At 44.5% G+C, this 12,141-nt stretch overlaps 1 long non-coding RNA gene across 1 annotated transcript; it reads right to left on the minus strand.

The window, feature by feature from the left end:
* Positions 1–1,833: 1,833 nt before the first annotated feature.
* Positions 1,834–6,364, minus strand: LOC117801018. Its single transcript, XR_004623320.1, has 4 exons — positions 6,127–6,364; positions 3,132–3,241; positions 2,636–3,002; positions 1,834–1,853 (listed from the first exon to the last, which is right to left on the minus strand). It is a non-coding gene; the product is annotated as an uncharacterized LOC117801018 (long non-coding RNA).
* Between the last annotated feature and the right edge of the window lie 5,777 nt (positions 6,365–12,141).

Below are 12,141 nucleotides of genomic sequence, written 5' to 3' on the forward strand. Positions count from 1 at the left end.
AAAATTCTATTTTCTGATGAAAACAAGTTGCCTGTAATAAAACTACAGCAATTTCAATTGAATAAAGTTTTGGGTTCTCCCCACCCCCTTATCTAAAAAGGTCCAATCTAGTTAAAATACACACACACACAGAAACAACTGTTTTTTTTTTCTTTTCAAATTTAAATAGGAACCAGCTCAGACTGACACCTAATGGAAACTTTTATAAGAAAATAATTCTGCAAAGAAAGAAAGCAATGAGATAAGTATTAAAGCCACTTGAACCAAGAAAATCAAATACTTTTTGTTGACCACGAGATGAGTACAGGTTTCCTTTAGATTTCAACACTAGCATTTACAATTATTCCACTCTAACAATTTATTGTTCATTTATGAACAATTGTAATCATAAACTAAAGTACCAGTGGCCAAGAACTGAATGAAATAGCTTATTTTAAAAAGTTCTTCCTTAATTCTCTCAACGAATGCCAGAGTATTACCTTTCATTTCTGGCAAACTCTGTCACTAGGTCCCCGGCTCCCTTTCTGCCTTTCAAATTTTATATACTTATTTAGTCAACCAGCAGCATGAGGCCAACTTTCCAAAGATCATCTAGTTACTAGATTATGTAGCTCTATCTACTTTCCTACTTTCCCAATAGAAGAATGCCACTAGCAGACATATTGAATTTTGTTAAACACATAACAATCCCTTAATCACCAACTGGTGGACCCCTGGAGAAAAAGGATAATTCATGGAACAATGAAGGAAAGAACAGTAGTTACATACTCTCTGGCTAGTGAGAGAATGTCGAGTACAAAGGTAGCGTTTGGGCTTTCTTTCCTACTTCAACTCATTCTTAAAAGGGACTCGCCCTGGGAGCTTCTCTGAAGGTCCCCCACTCATTTTCCTTGCAAACAAGCCTCCCTAAGCGCAAAAACTGTGCGTGTAGATACACTGAGAGTAATTGTGGGTCAGACCCGGTGTAGTGCAAATAGGGACAGGAGAAGAGTGATGTAGTGTACCCCTCACTAGGAATCCAAGTACTGGAAGTAACGCAAAGCTCTACATGGGAAAGCATGAGAGTGCGCCAGCCTCCTTCAAGGCACCTCGCTCTCCAGGGCTCAGAACTGCCTCTGTGGGTAAGAACTCAGTGCGGGTACAAGCACTTCGCGCCCGGGAAAGGCGTCCTCCAAAGCGAAAAGGTGTCTGGGGCGTAGGTCAGCTTAGAGCTGATTTGGGAACGCCGCGAGGGAGAGCATCGCAGGCTTCCCATTTTGTTGTTTTTGTGTGTTTGTTTGTTTTCTCCCGCAGCTTCGACTTCTCCCGAATTCAGTCTTCGCAGCCGGTGCACAACCAACCGCACCACGCAGGGAGGAAAACTAGTTTTAGAGTCCCAGCAGGTTCTTGCTGACCCTAGTGGAACCTTCTGGTCGTCTGTGCATTCTTGTCCCCAGCATTTTCTCCTCCCACCTTTGAAGCGCCACTACCGGGCGGGCCCTGGTCCCATGCAAGAGGGAAAGGAGAGCTGCAGAGCTGTGTGGTCCGCCGCCGGCAAGGGCTGAGAGCTCCAGCCTCCTTGACCTTCCTCCTCCTTTACGGTGGATCATCTCTCCCAGCTCCATCTTGGACATCTCAGCTCCTGCTACATCCGGTTGCCCCAGGACTGCCTGGGTGTGCTGGAGGGGATCGGTGGGTGGTTGCTTGCTCTTCACTAGAAGGGGACAAATCCGTATGCTTTTATCGTCCATTAATATTTGAAACAAACAAAACTGCAAGTAGAAAAAGGTAAAGGCTCGCTCTTCCTCTCGTCCCTTCGCAGCAGACCTGAGAGGGGGAACATGCCTTGGGTTTGTTGGTGTTTGAGACTCATCCTAAAAGCAGAGGCAGGGAAGACAGCGCTGAAGAGGTGTCCTAAAGAAACTGGACGACTGAACAGTCACTGCCTACCCCAACCACTTTCAGGAAGGTTCCAGTTCTGTGCCACACCGCAACCAATCCGGTTTCCATTCTGTTTCTCCACCCCTTCGCGGAGAATCCGAAAAGAAAGTATGGGTCCCTGAGGAGACCCGCCACACACTTCCAATCTGGAAGTTCCGCGGGGACCCAGGCCCCTGTCCCCCGCCCCCTTCCCAGCGCCGGCCGCCACGTCTAGCTGCGCAGTGCCACCGCCGGGGGGTGGGGCTCCGGCACCGCCCCGGGCCGGGATTCGCGAAGTCACGAGCTTCCGCAGCTTGCGGGGGCACCTTCGCCCACGGACACGCCCTTTCTGCGGAGGCAGCCCCTAGCGACCCTCCGCCGAGCTCCTGCTCCTCACTCGCGACGCTGCCAAACTGCTCAAGGCCTTTCAGTCATTCTCAACTTTAGAGACTCGCTCAGTCCCCGTCTCTCCCCCAAGCCACACCCCAGCGAGGAGAGGAGACAAGCAGGCCGGGGACGCCGAAACTCCGCGCAGGCTCTGCTGAGCAGACCCCCATCCTTTCCCCGCCCCTCCCCTCCTCCTCGACCCCCGCGCCCCGGCGCGGACCCATTCTACAGCCCCAGTCACCAGAGGCAGGGCGCGCAGAGCCTTTCTGGTGGGATGTGCCTTCTAATCAACGAACACGCGACCCAGACCGAAAACAACGAGGAAAGGAAAAGATCAAAAAAGTGCTACCTTGGCAACCACAGGCGTTTAGAGGCCAGCTGGTGGGCTGGGAGGGGCGGCCGCTGCCCGCCTGCCGCTGGTACTCTCCTCGACTACGCGTATTCTTAAGCAATAACAACGTAATCCGTATTATCCACCCAAGAATACCCGTCACCGAAGAGAGTCAGAGGACCAAGCTGCTGCTGCCGCTGCTACTGCTGCCGCTGCTACTGCCACCGCCGCCACCAGAACTCTTGCTGCTGAGCCCGCCCCTGGCTGGGGCTGGGCTGAGCTTGACCGGGACCATAAATCCATAACTCGATTTCCCTAAAGAAGGATCCAAAGCTGTGCTCTGCTGCGTCCTGCCCAAATCCAAATGGCTGCTTTATTTCCATTTCTGAAAAACAAATCACAAAACCAAGCACTTAACACAGAAGGAGAAGAGTGCTCTCTTCCCAGTGAGGAAGGAGGATGTGGGAAGGCTCTTTGGGCACAGGGTGGGCGTGACAAGTAACCTTTAGTTTACCTGGTGCTCTCTCGGTGCCTTCTTCTGTACTTGCTCTGCTTGATACCCGCTCTGGTCTCGGCCAGCCCACTCTAGGTGCTTTGATTGAGTGTCATGGCAGCAAGAGAGCCCTGTAAGAGACATGCATAGTTAAGCACACAAATATTACAAATGTATTTGCCTAGACGGCTTTAAGAAGTGAGGTTCAAATAAAGATAGGGTCATGCATGGGTGAAATTTTCAGCAGTGTGTTTTGGAAATGCATTTTCTCAAGCCCAAGATCACAGAAAATAAACACTCATTCAATTTACTACTTGAAATCAAATACTTATAGATCTACAAAAATAGGCATCTCTCCTTTGAAGGCCTTACAGCTATACAACATAATGATTTTTTAAAGAAAAAAAAAGCTTCAAAGCACAAAATAATTAAACTCATTTTCCATAGTATCAGAACTCACTGAGTTGACAAGCTTGTAGAGTTTATATGATTTAGGCATTATTTTGTAGTACCACAATGTGTAATTCCATAGCCCACCTTTTTAATATACAATATAAATTCATTGCTGTACAGTTGTTGTGAACACCTCTACAGAAAAGCCTTTGAAGCTCTGTCTTCATAAAAATTATTTTAAGGAAAAAAACAAAATAAAAACTCATTTGTAAAGTGACTGTAATTTTGGCTTTCAGAGAGAGATTCTTTGATGATCAATATGGCTCTTACTGGAAAAGCTTTGTCTTAAGACCCTGCAATGAATATTCTGATAATAAGGGTTTATTGTTCACTAAATGAAATGGACAAGTGCAACGTCACTACCCAAGACATGTTGTAGCTCCATTAGAAAGTTCTCTATTTGCTTTTCCCTTTACTCTCAAATACATGGGAGTACATCCATGTGAGTGGAATAGGGAGGGGATATGGAAACATGGCAATAGACATTATGATTCCTTAAATTATGTAAGTCCAAATAGCTCTTCATCAAGGAGTAATTATATAACAGAATCTCTCCCACTACCACAACTCATATCTAACTGACCTGGATGCAATTTAAGGTACTTAGTTCGTGCTTGCTCTTATAATTTTTTTCTTTAAACAAATTACTTCTCCAGACACACCAACTCATCATTTTCCTGACATGTTACAAATAGAAAAATCAACATGAATTCTAGGTCTTATGAACAGTTGTTTAATATATAATACCTGATGCCTAAAATAACTCAAAAGAAAAGCAGCATTGCCCAGTTAATAGCCTATTTTACAGTATTTTCAGATGACTCTTAAGTACACCTTTCACAAAAAGACAGATGCCAATTAAACAAATAAATAAGCACTATTTTCTGCCATCACCTAACATAGCTATAAAGTGGAGCTTTTCTCTGGGGGTGCTACAACCAAACACACACACACACACACACACACACACACACACACGGGGGGGGAGAAAGAGAGAGAGAGAGAGAAAGCTGACAGGTTCCCTTCAGCTTGAACTCCTAGAAACAAAAGCCCTTAGGGAAAGTAATGCAATAGTCTATGAGCAAAGTGTACATTTGCTCCTGAACTCTTCCATTTAAATCTCAACTAACATTAAAAGGAAAACAAGAAACATATTATCCAGATAGATTTTGATTTAGTAAATGGAGTGTTACTTTTGAATTAAAAAGGATTATTAAGACATATATACACCACACACACACACACACAATACATATGTACACAGCAATACATGGCATATCAGGATCACAGCATAAATACCCACANCCTTTTGAATTAAAAAGGATTATTAAGACATATATACACCACACACACACACACAATACATATGTACACAGCAATACATGGCATATCAGGATCACAGCATAAATACCCACACAGATTTTCAATGCTTCCTGAGTAATCTCCTTTAGTTTTGCTTCCTTACAATTGAAATAAAATACATGCACACACTGACCCACAGACTCAAACGCTTTAAGAAACTAGAACAACGTAGTTGATACGTTTTCTTTTTATCCAAGTAACCAGTGCCAGCCCTTTCTCTACCTACCCAAATGTTCCAACAGCTTCAGCACCTGGACGAGTGGACAGCTCAGCCCGGGCCGACTGCCGGCAGCACTCGCAGCAGAACTGACGCTCTGAGCTCTAACCAAAGCTCTCTCGTGCTTCAGCGGGGCAGCCTGACTTACGAGAACACCATTTCCTACGAGACCACTGCCGCTGGGTGCATATTCAATTCAAACCTCCTTAAGCTGTCGGATTTCCCCCACCCATCCACCCTCCTCCCTTCTCCACCCTCCACACAAAAACAGAAAAGGGAAAAAGCCCAATACCATCAGGGCGTTTGTTGATCAACTTACACTTTGCTTTTGAATATTTAGATACCGCTAGCGGAGCAGTAGCAACGGAGGCTTAGGTCCGCATTAAGTACCTTTGTTCATCGACTCCTGCAAGCCATGTTTATTAGAATCTACATTTCTCTAGCTCCCCAATAACTAGAGGTGTGTTTTGCGGGCAGGGGTTTTCAGCACCTTTTGATCTCCCAAGGCCACCGCGACTGACTGCCAGTCCCCACTACTTTCCCACCCTGTCCCCCACACTCCAACACCGATCCCAGTTAAACGCTTCGTAATTTGCAACCAAATATACATAAAGAAACGCGACAAAGCAATCGGTTTGAGGAAATAAGCCAATTAAGCTAAAGCAGAAATGCTTCTCTCTCTCCCCCCTCCCCTTTGCCACCCTCCCTCTTCCTCTCTCCTTCCCTCTCAAGTAGAAAGGGGGAAACACCAAGGAGAGGGAAAAAATCGGGAGGAGGATGGTAGTCGACTCTTACAATCAATGGAAAAACACTATACACATCCTTACTGGATAATACTCTCCTTCTCAGACAAAAAGAAACACATTTATCGATGTAAACATAGTCTCCCTCTTTCACACATCCTACATCCTTTACGTTTGCTGAGATTTGTCTTGCGGTATAGCAAAGTAACTGTCACAAATCCATCTCGATTGAAGTGCTTACCCTCTAAATCCAGGTTTCAAGCAGAACTCCAACCGTGTGTAGAAGCCAGAGTCATCTGATGAGCGGTGAGGTAGGCTCTGGGCAGTGGGAGCTGCTTCCCTCGGAGTGCCGGGTTACAGTGTTAACAAGCCCTGGGAAGGGACCTCAGTGCCTCGCGCTGGCTGTGCCCCAGTGCCTTCGCGTGGTGGCGGCTTGCTCACGCTTCCAAGGAGTCCCAGGCGATAGCCTTCAGCTGATGCGAGCTTCCAGAAAGGAGTGGGGAAAGGAAAAAAAAATCATCTAATGCAATCAAATCGATCTGATCTACACCATCTGTCGCCTGCCACTATACACAAACGTTAAAATAGGAAAACGGAAAACACTGACAGCCCGAGAGGGTTGGTCTGCAAAGAGTTCATTTTTAGCAGAGCATAATTGGGTATGGTCGGCATACAGTTACAAAAGCTGCTGTTAGCCATCCAGTAGTGGATCCCAAACATGCTAATGGTGGATTAATTGAGGAAGATCTGACGTGCAAGCTTCATAGTCTCTTATTCATGACTTCCCAATGGGAAAGGACCAATGCCTTGTGGGACTATGGTAACATACAGTCAAAAAGCTGCTAAGAAAATGGCTGTGTGTTCACAGCACCTCTCTCTGATAACAAACATATGTCGACTAAAACGGTTTAGTGAAATGGGAGGGGGGGTGTTGGAGAATAAAATTTTCTTTCTCAGTATAAGCAATCCCCATCTTCTTTCCTTAAAGAAAGGCAAAAATAGATATCATATCGTTACCATAGTGGAGGGAAAAGGATGGTTTAAAAGGTTTTTATCAAGATTAAACTCTGCTATATAAAAGAAACGGAACATTCCTGTGCAGCAATTCTTAAAAAAAAAAAATCTATTCTCATTTTTTTCCTTACTGTGATCAAAGTAGATCCATAGCATGTGCAGTTTATAGAAACTCAGCCCAGTTAATCCCACCAAGATTGACTCGAGGTTGTTTAATGCCAGGTACCCTTTTGACTTCTTGAAATCAGGATGCCTCTTGGGCAAGACATTTTGCATTATTGAAAATTGACATAATGAATGTTAAGTGTGATTGCAGTGAGGAGATGGAGAGAGTTTTCTTTTTCAATTCTACAATCATTCTCTCCAGCCAAACCCCTTTTTGGTCTGTTTCCAGTCTCCTGATCAGCTGATGGGGGAGGTATAGAGATTGGGGAAGGAGTGGAGATATGGGACAGGGGAGGGAGATTGTAGATTATCAATAGCCAATAAATTCAATTCTATCTGTAATGAAAATTATGGTAATAAAAGAGATCACTTATTAATTGTACATCATGATATTTAAATATAAACCAGTTTTCAAAATTAATGTTTTACATGTAGAAAGAAAATATATTGCAAACAATAGTGTGATGTCCCCCACTCAGTTGTAATTTTAAGATTTAAAGAGTATAGAGACTTTATTATTTAAATATGTGACGTTCTTTCATTATATATATCTAAATAGTCCACATTTCCTCTAATTTTGTCACCTATCTGAACATTGAAAACTGTGTTCATTTTGATTTTGCACTCTTTTTTGAGAACATAAATTATGTATTTCATAGTAAACAATTAGTGTTTAGGATAATTCTTGAGATAGCTGAATTTGGGTAGTGAAACTTTGATAATCTCTTTAAGAAAAAAAAAACCCAGCAGTTATGAATTAGATTAGTTTAAAAATATAGCTTGAAGACAAATCAAACAATTTACCTGATCTTTTGTTTCAATATACATTAATTAAGCACTCTTTCCAACCTACACAACATTCCAGGGTCATAGTCAGAAATCCAAGACTAATAGCTCAGCAGCCTTTGTTGTCATTCGTGTCAAGCTATTGCCCCCTGCAGGTTAGGCTGAAAGTGCAGGCAGAATTTGGCCAAGTCCTCAGGAAATTCACGGCAGTCATGTTATTTATCCTCTTCCAATATTTAAGTAGAGTCAACTTTTTAACTTTAAGTCGTTTGCATTATGAACTATTTGTTTAGAGACATCTAGTAAATTTACAAAAAAATGAGATTTAAAGAGGTGGTTTCAGTTTTTCTTTTGAGAATTTTGCTGAATGGAACAGACCATCCACTTTTTTATCACACAGGAAGTACCTTGATGCACTTAATACAGTTTCTTCATCTTCTCTTATCTTTTTTGCACAAGATCCAGGATAATTAAAAAATGAATGTAACAGAACTGGAATTTTGATTACTCAATAATAAAGAAGTAATCTGGGACAATTTACTACTTGATGTCAGTGTGCTCTTTGTAGACTCAATGATGTGCATTCAAATCAAACTCATTCGGATTCTTCCTACTGCTGGTATGATGGAGACAATTACACTGTTTTTCTGGATTATAAAATGAAACATTATTTAAACCTCCATGTTCCTGCCATCCCATCCTCCTTTTCTACAATCAACCTTTCCAAACAAGGAACCTTGCCAAGATGAAATAAATTTGTTGTTGACAGAACAGAAATTAAATTACATCAACTTTTCCACAGTATTAGAAAGTGGAGATGGTTTATGGGAATGATTTCAGAAGGTTTGTGGGAAGATTCTTTTATATTTTTTAAGTCGTGATACAGTTACTCACACTGACTTATAAAAAACCCTGCAATGTTATGTAGCTATTATTTAAATACATATCTCATTGAACAATAGGATATCATTATGCAAAGTAGCATCAATTCTAATGCCAAATAAGCAATCAATAAAAATTTTACCTAGTCAAATGTTAGAAGTATTATTTCCACATTGTGCTGAAGTAGTTAGAAACATAAAATGCCTTCTGTTATCTCAGAACTACCTGAAATGCTCACAAAAGACTTAAATAAACTACAGTGGCAAGACTCAGGGCTTTCTTGGAGGATTTCTGCACACCCCGCCCAACTACTGATGCTTTTCCCAGATCCTGTAGAATAGAAATATGGGATAGGAACTGGGGATGACTATATCATATTTTAAACAAATTTAAAAACAAAATCAACTAACCAATCAATCAACGAAAACCTGATTGCCTATCCTTGTTTTATTATATTTTTAATACTTGTTAAATTTCAAAAAGACATTACACCTATAAAGTAAGATCTTTGCCTCTACAGTTCATTAACGCTCTTGCTCCACGCAAAAAGCAGCTTTGGACTAGGCTGTTGGACTATTAATTGCACAACTTGTAGTCAGAGTAACGACTGGTTGCCTGCAGCTGACATTTCTAGTTGTCTTTGAGCGTACATTTTTAAAGAAAATAAAATCACCTCTCTTTCAAAATTATATATTATATATGATATGATTACATATGATTATATATGGAGAGAAGCACGTTGCTATTGATTCAGAAAACTTAAACTATTTTGATTCAAACACCTATCAAAATGCTTATCGACAGAGTTGCTTTTAATTAGCGTCCAGAAAAGAGAGATGGTGTTATCTGACCTGGGGGTCAGAATCGAGGGGAACTTTTTTTTTTTTAGTTCTCCCCATGTACTAAACAGCAGATTGCCTGCAGGTACCCTGAAAAGCACAATCCCCTTGTTACTATCGCCACTATGGTTCTAATTGCTTCTAAAGGATCCGAACAGGCTTCTAGGTACCTTGTAATGTTCTGTTATTGACGGAATCCTGAGTTATTAGACATTTTTGTCCTCAGAAGCGAAAGACCAGGCAATCTTATTCATATGCATCCTATGACTCAACTCAGTTTCCACTTAGCGGGCACGCGCTTGCTTGCGTGCGTGCGTGCGTGCGTGTGTGTGTGTGTGTAGGTTCATCCTGAAAGCGCTTGTTTCCAGAGGTTTTCAAATGCAAATGGAGTGGGAGTGGTGGGGGCGGTGGTGGAGTGCGGTGTGTGGGTGTGGGGGGATTTGGGGAGAGATAGTAACTTTATACAAATTGAAGGCCATCACTACTACTGCAGATCAAAACAACTTAGATCTGAGGGACCCTTTAGAAAGATACAGTATCTTCCTGATCTAGACGGAGGCCAGCTAAAGGCAGGTCCCAGTGCTCGCGTTATTTTGAGAGAGGGTCCCGAAGCCCGCCAGAGGCCAGTTCTCGCGGGCGGGCCTCGGGGCTAAACTCTCGTTCGGTGAGGTGAAGCGCGCAAGTCGCCAGGCCCGGTGCGCCATCGCGAAGAAAGGCCAGCCACCCCGGGCCCGGCTCACTTTCCTCGGACGCCCGGAAGCGGAGCCAGGGCTCCGTTTAGCCACATCGACTGTAGTTTCAGCAGCTGCCTCGCGCCAGCTCTGGCTCGGACCGGGCCTCCTGGGAGGGAGCGAAAACTCAAACCTCCACCCTGGACCTCAGAGCGAAGGTGTGGTTCAGGACCACCGTAGAGACCTCTCTTGGCCAAGCCCGCCCGCGCTTGGCAGCCCCAGAAGCGCTAGGTGCGGTCGGCGCGGGGGAGAGGGCGTGGGGAGTCGCCGCCCTTTTCGCACCCCCCGCCACGCTCTCTCTCAGGTCCTCCAGCGACCTCGGCTAGCCCCCTAACACTCTCGCGAGGAAGGCTGCCCGGGGCCAAAGGCGACCAGGGCCGAGGCCGGAGCCAGACGGCGCCGCGGGACTCGGGAGCCGGAGCAAGGTGGTGGCTCGGACCCCGTTCCTGAAAACCGTCGACTTCTCCAAGATTTGTCAAGTCCTAAGCGGCTCCAAGAAGGCTCCGCGAGCTTTCGGAGAAACCCGCTGTGTGGCTCACCCCTGTTGGTCTCTCTCGAGCCCTCTCCTTCCTCCCCTCTCCAGATCCACCACCCTCCTCAGGTCGCGGGCCCTGCGGGCTGAGCCCGCCAAGCCGGCAGAAGCGTGGTTTTAGGCAGAGCGAAGGAGCCCCCTGCTGGCCAGACACGGCAGGCACGGCGACCCCGCTCCAGGTTTCCTCCGCCCGGCGGCCGCGGCCCCGCCCTGACCCACCTCGACCCTCCCGAGCCCCCAGCGCTGGGGCGTGTCCAAAGAAACAGAAAACAAAACAAAAAAAGCGCCAAAAGCCACTCTCACCTGTGGACTGCTCGAGGTAAGTGTTGAGTTCAGCCTTTTCCACTCCCCTCTCTGACCCTCCTCTGGTCCTCTGGGCTGAGGTCTGGGGGAGACAAAGGGGCCACCCCCCAAAAAACGAAATCATGGCTGCTTTTGAAAGCACGTTTTGCAAGCATGAGGATCAAACACACATACTCTCATTCTCTCTCTCTCTCTCTCTCTCTCTCCTCTCTCACACACACACACACACACACACACACACACACACCACTGAGGCAAACCCACACTTACCAGTCCGGAAGAGGGCTACTGATGTGCATGTTTCTGGAAGCATTTCATTAGCTGTTGGAGGAAATGTTTACTAATATTTCAGGTTGTAGGGAACAGCAATAACTGTGGATTGCAAAGGGGAGAGAAGAGGAAGGAAAATGCCCCTTAGTTTAATCATCCCTCGCATACCTGGACGTGAGTCCTACTTTCAGTCTCAAGTCCTAGCGTGGCCAGAAAAGTTTTCATCCTCCTACTGAGAAGGAAGAGAGAGATACAGCCATTTCTGGTGGGTTTCCTGTGTCCTACTCCCGTTCTTCACCAGACAACGGGGGAAGAGATTGTTTTATTTATCTAGACAATTTGTGACTTAGTTCCGTATGGCTTTTTTGAAAGTAGTTTAACCTTGAAATAGGCTATGTGTTTGAGTGGCAGGTTTTTCTGTGCTTAGGTAAAGGTTATTAGAAATCACAATGTTTCATTCTATTCAGGCAACCTTGAGTTAGAGATGGGCATAATATCTTATTATTGTGACTTTCAGTAATGTCTGTTGCCTCTGGATGTTTACTGTCTTTGGAGAAGGAGCATAGCTAAAAAAAATTATTTAATAAGTTTAGGAGTATAATAACTATAGGTCCAGTAAAGAGTCAGTACTATTTGCTTCTGTTTTCTTCACACACTCATTCTGGAGAAAGAAACTAAAGGATTTTGACTGTCCCTGAGATTAGTTTATAGTAGGTAAAATCTAGTTGAGTCTT

Source organism: Ailuropoda melanoleuca, chromosome 2 (genome assembly GCF_002007445.2).
Source record: "Ailuropoda melanoleuca isolate Jingjing chromosome 2, ASM200744v2, whole genome shotgun sequence".
Lineage (NCBI taxonomy): Eukaryota > Metazoa > Chordata > Mammalia > Carnivora > Ursidae > Ailuropoda > Ailuropoda melanoleuca.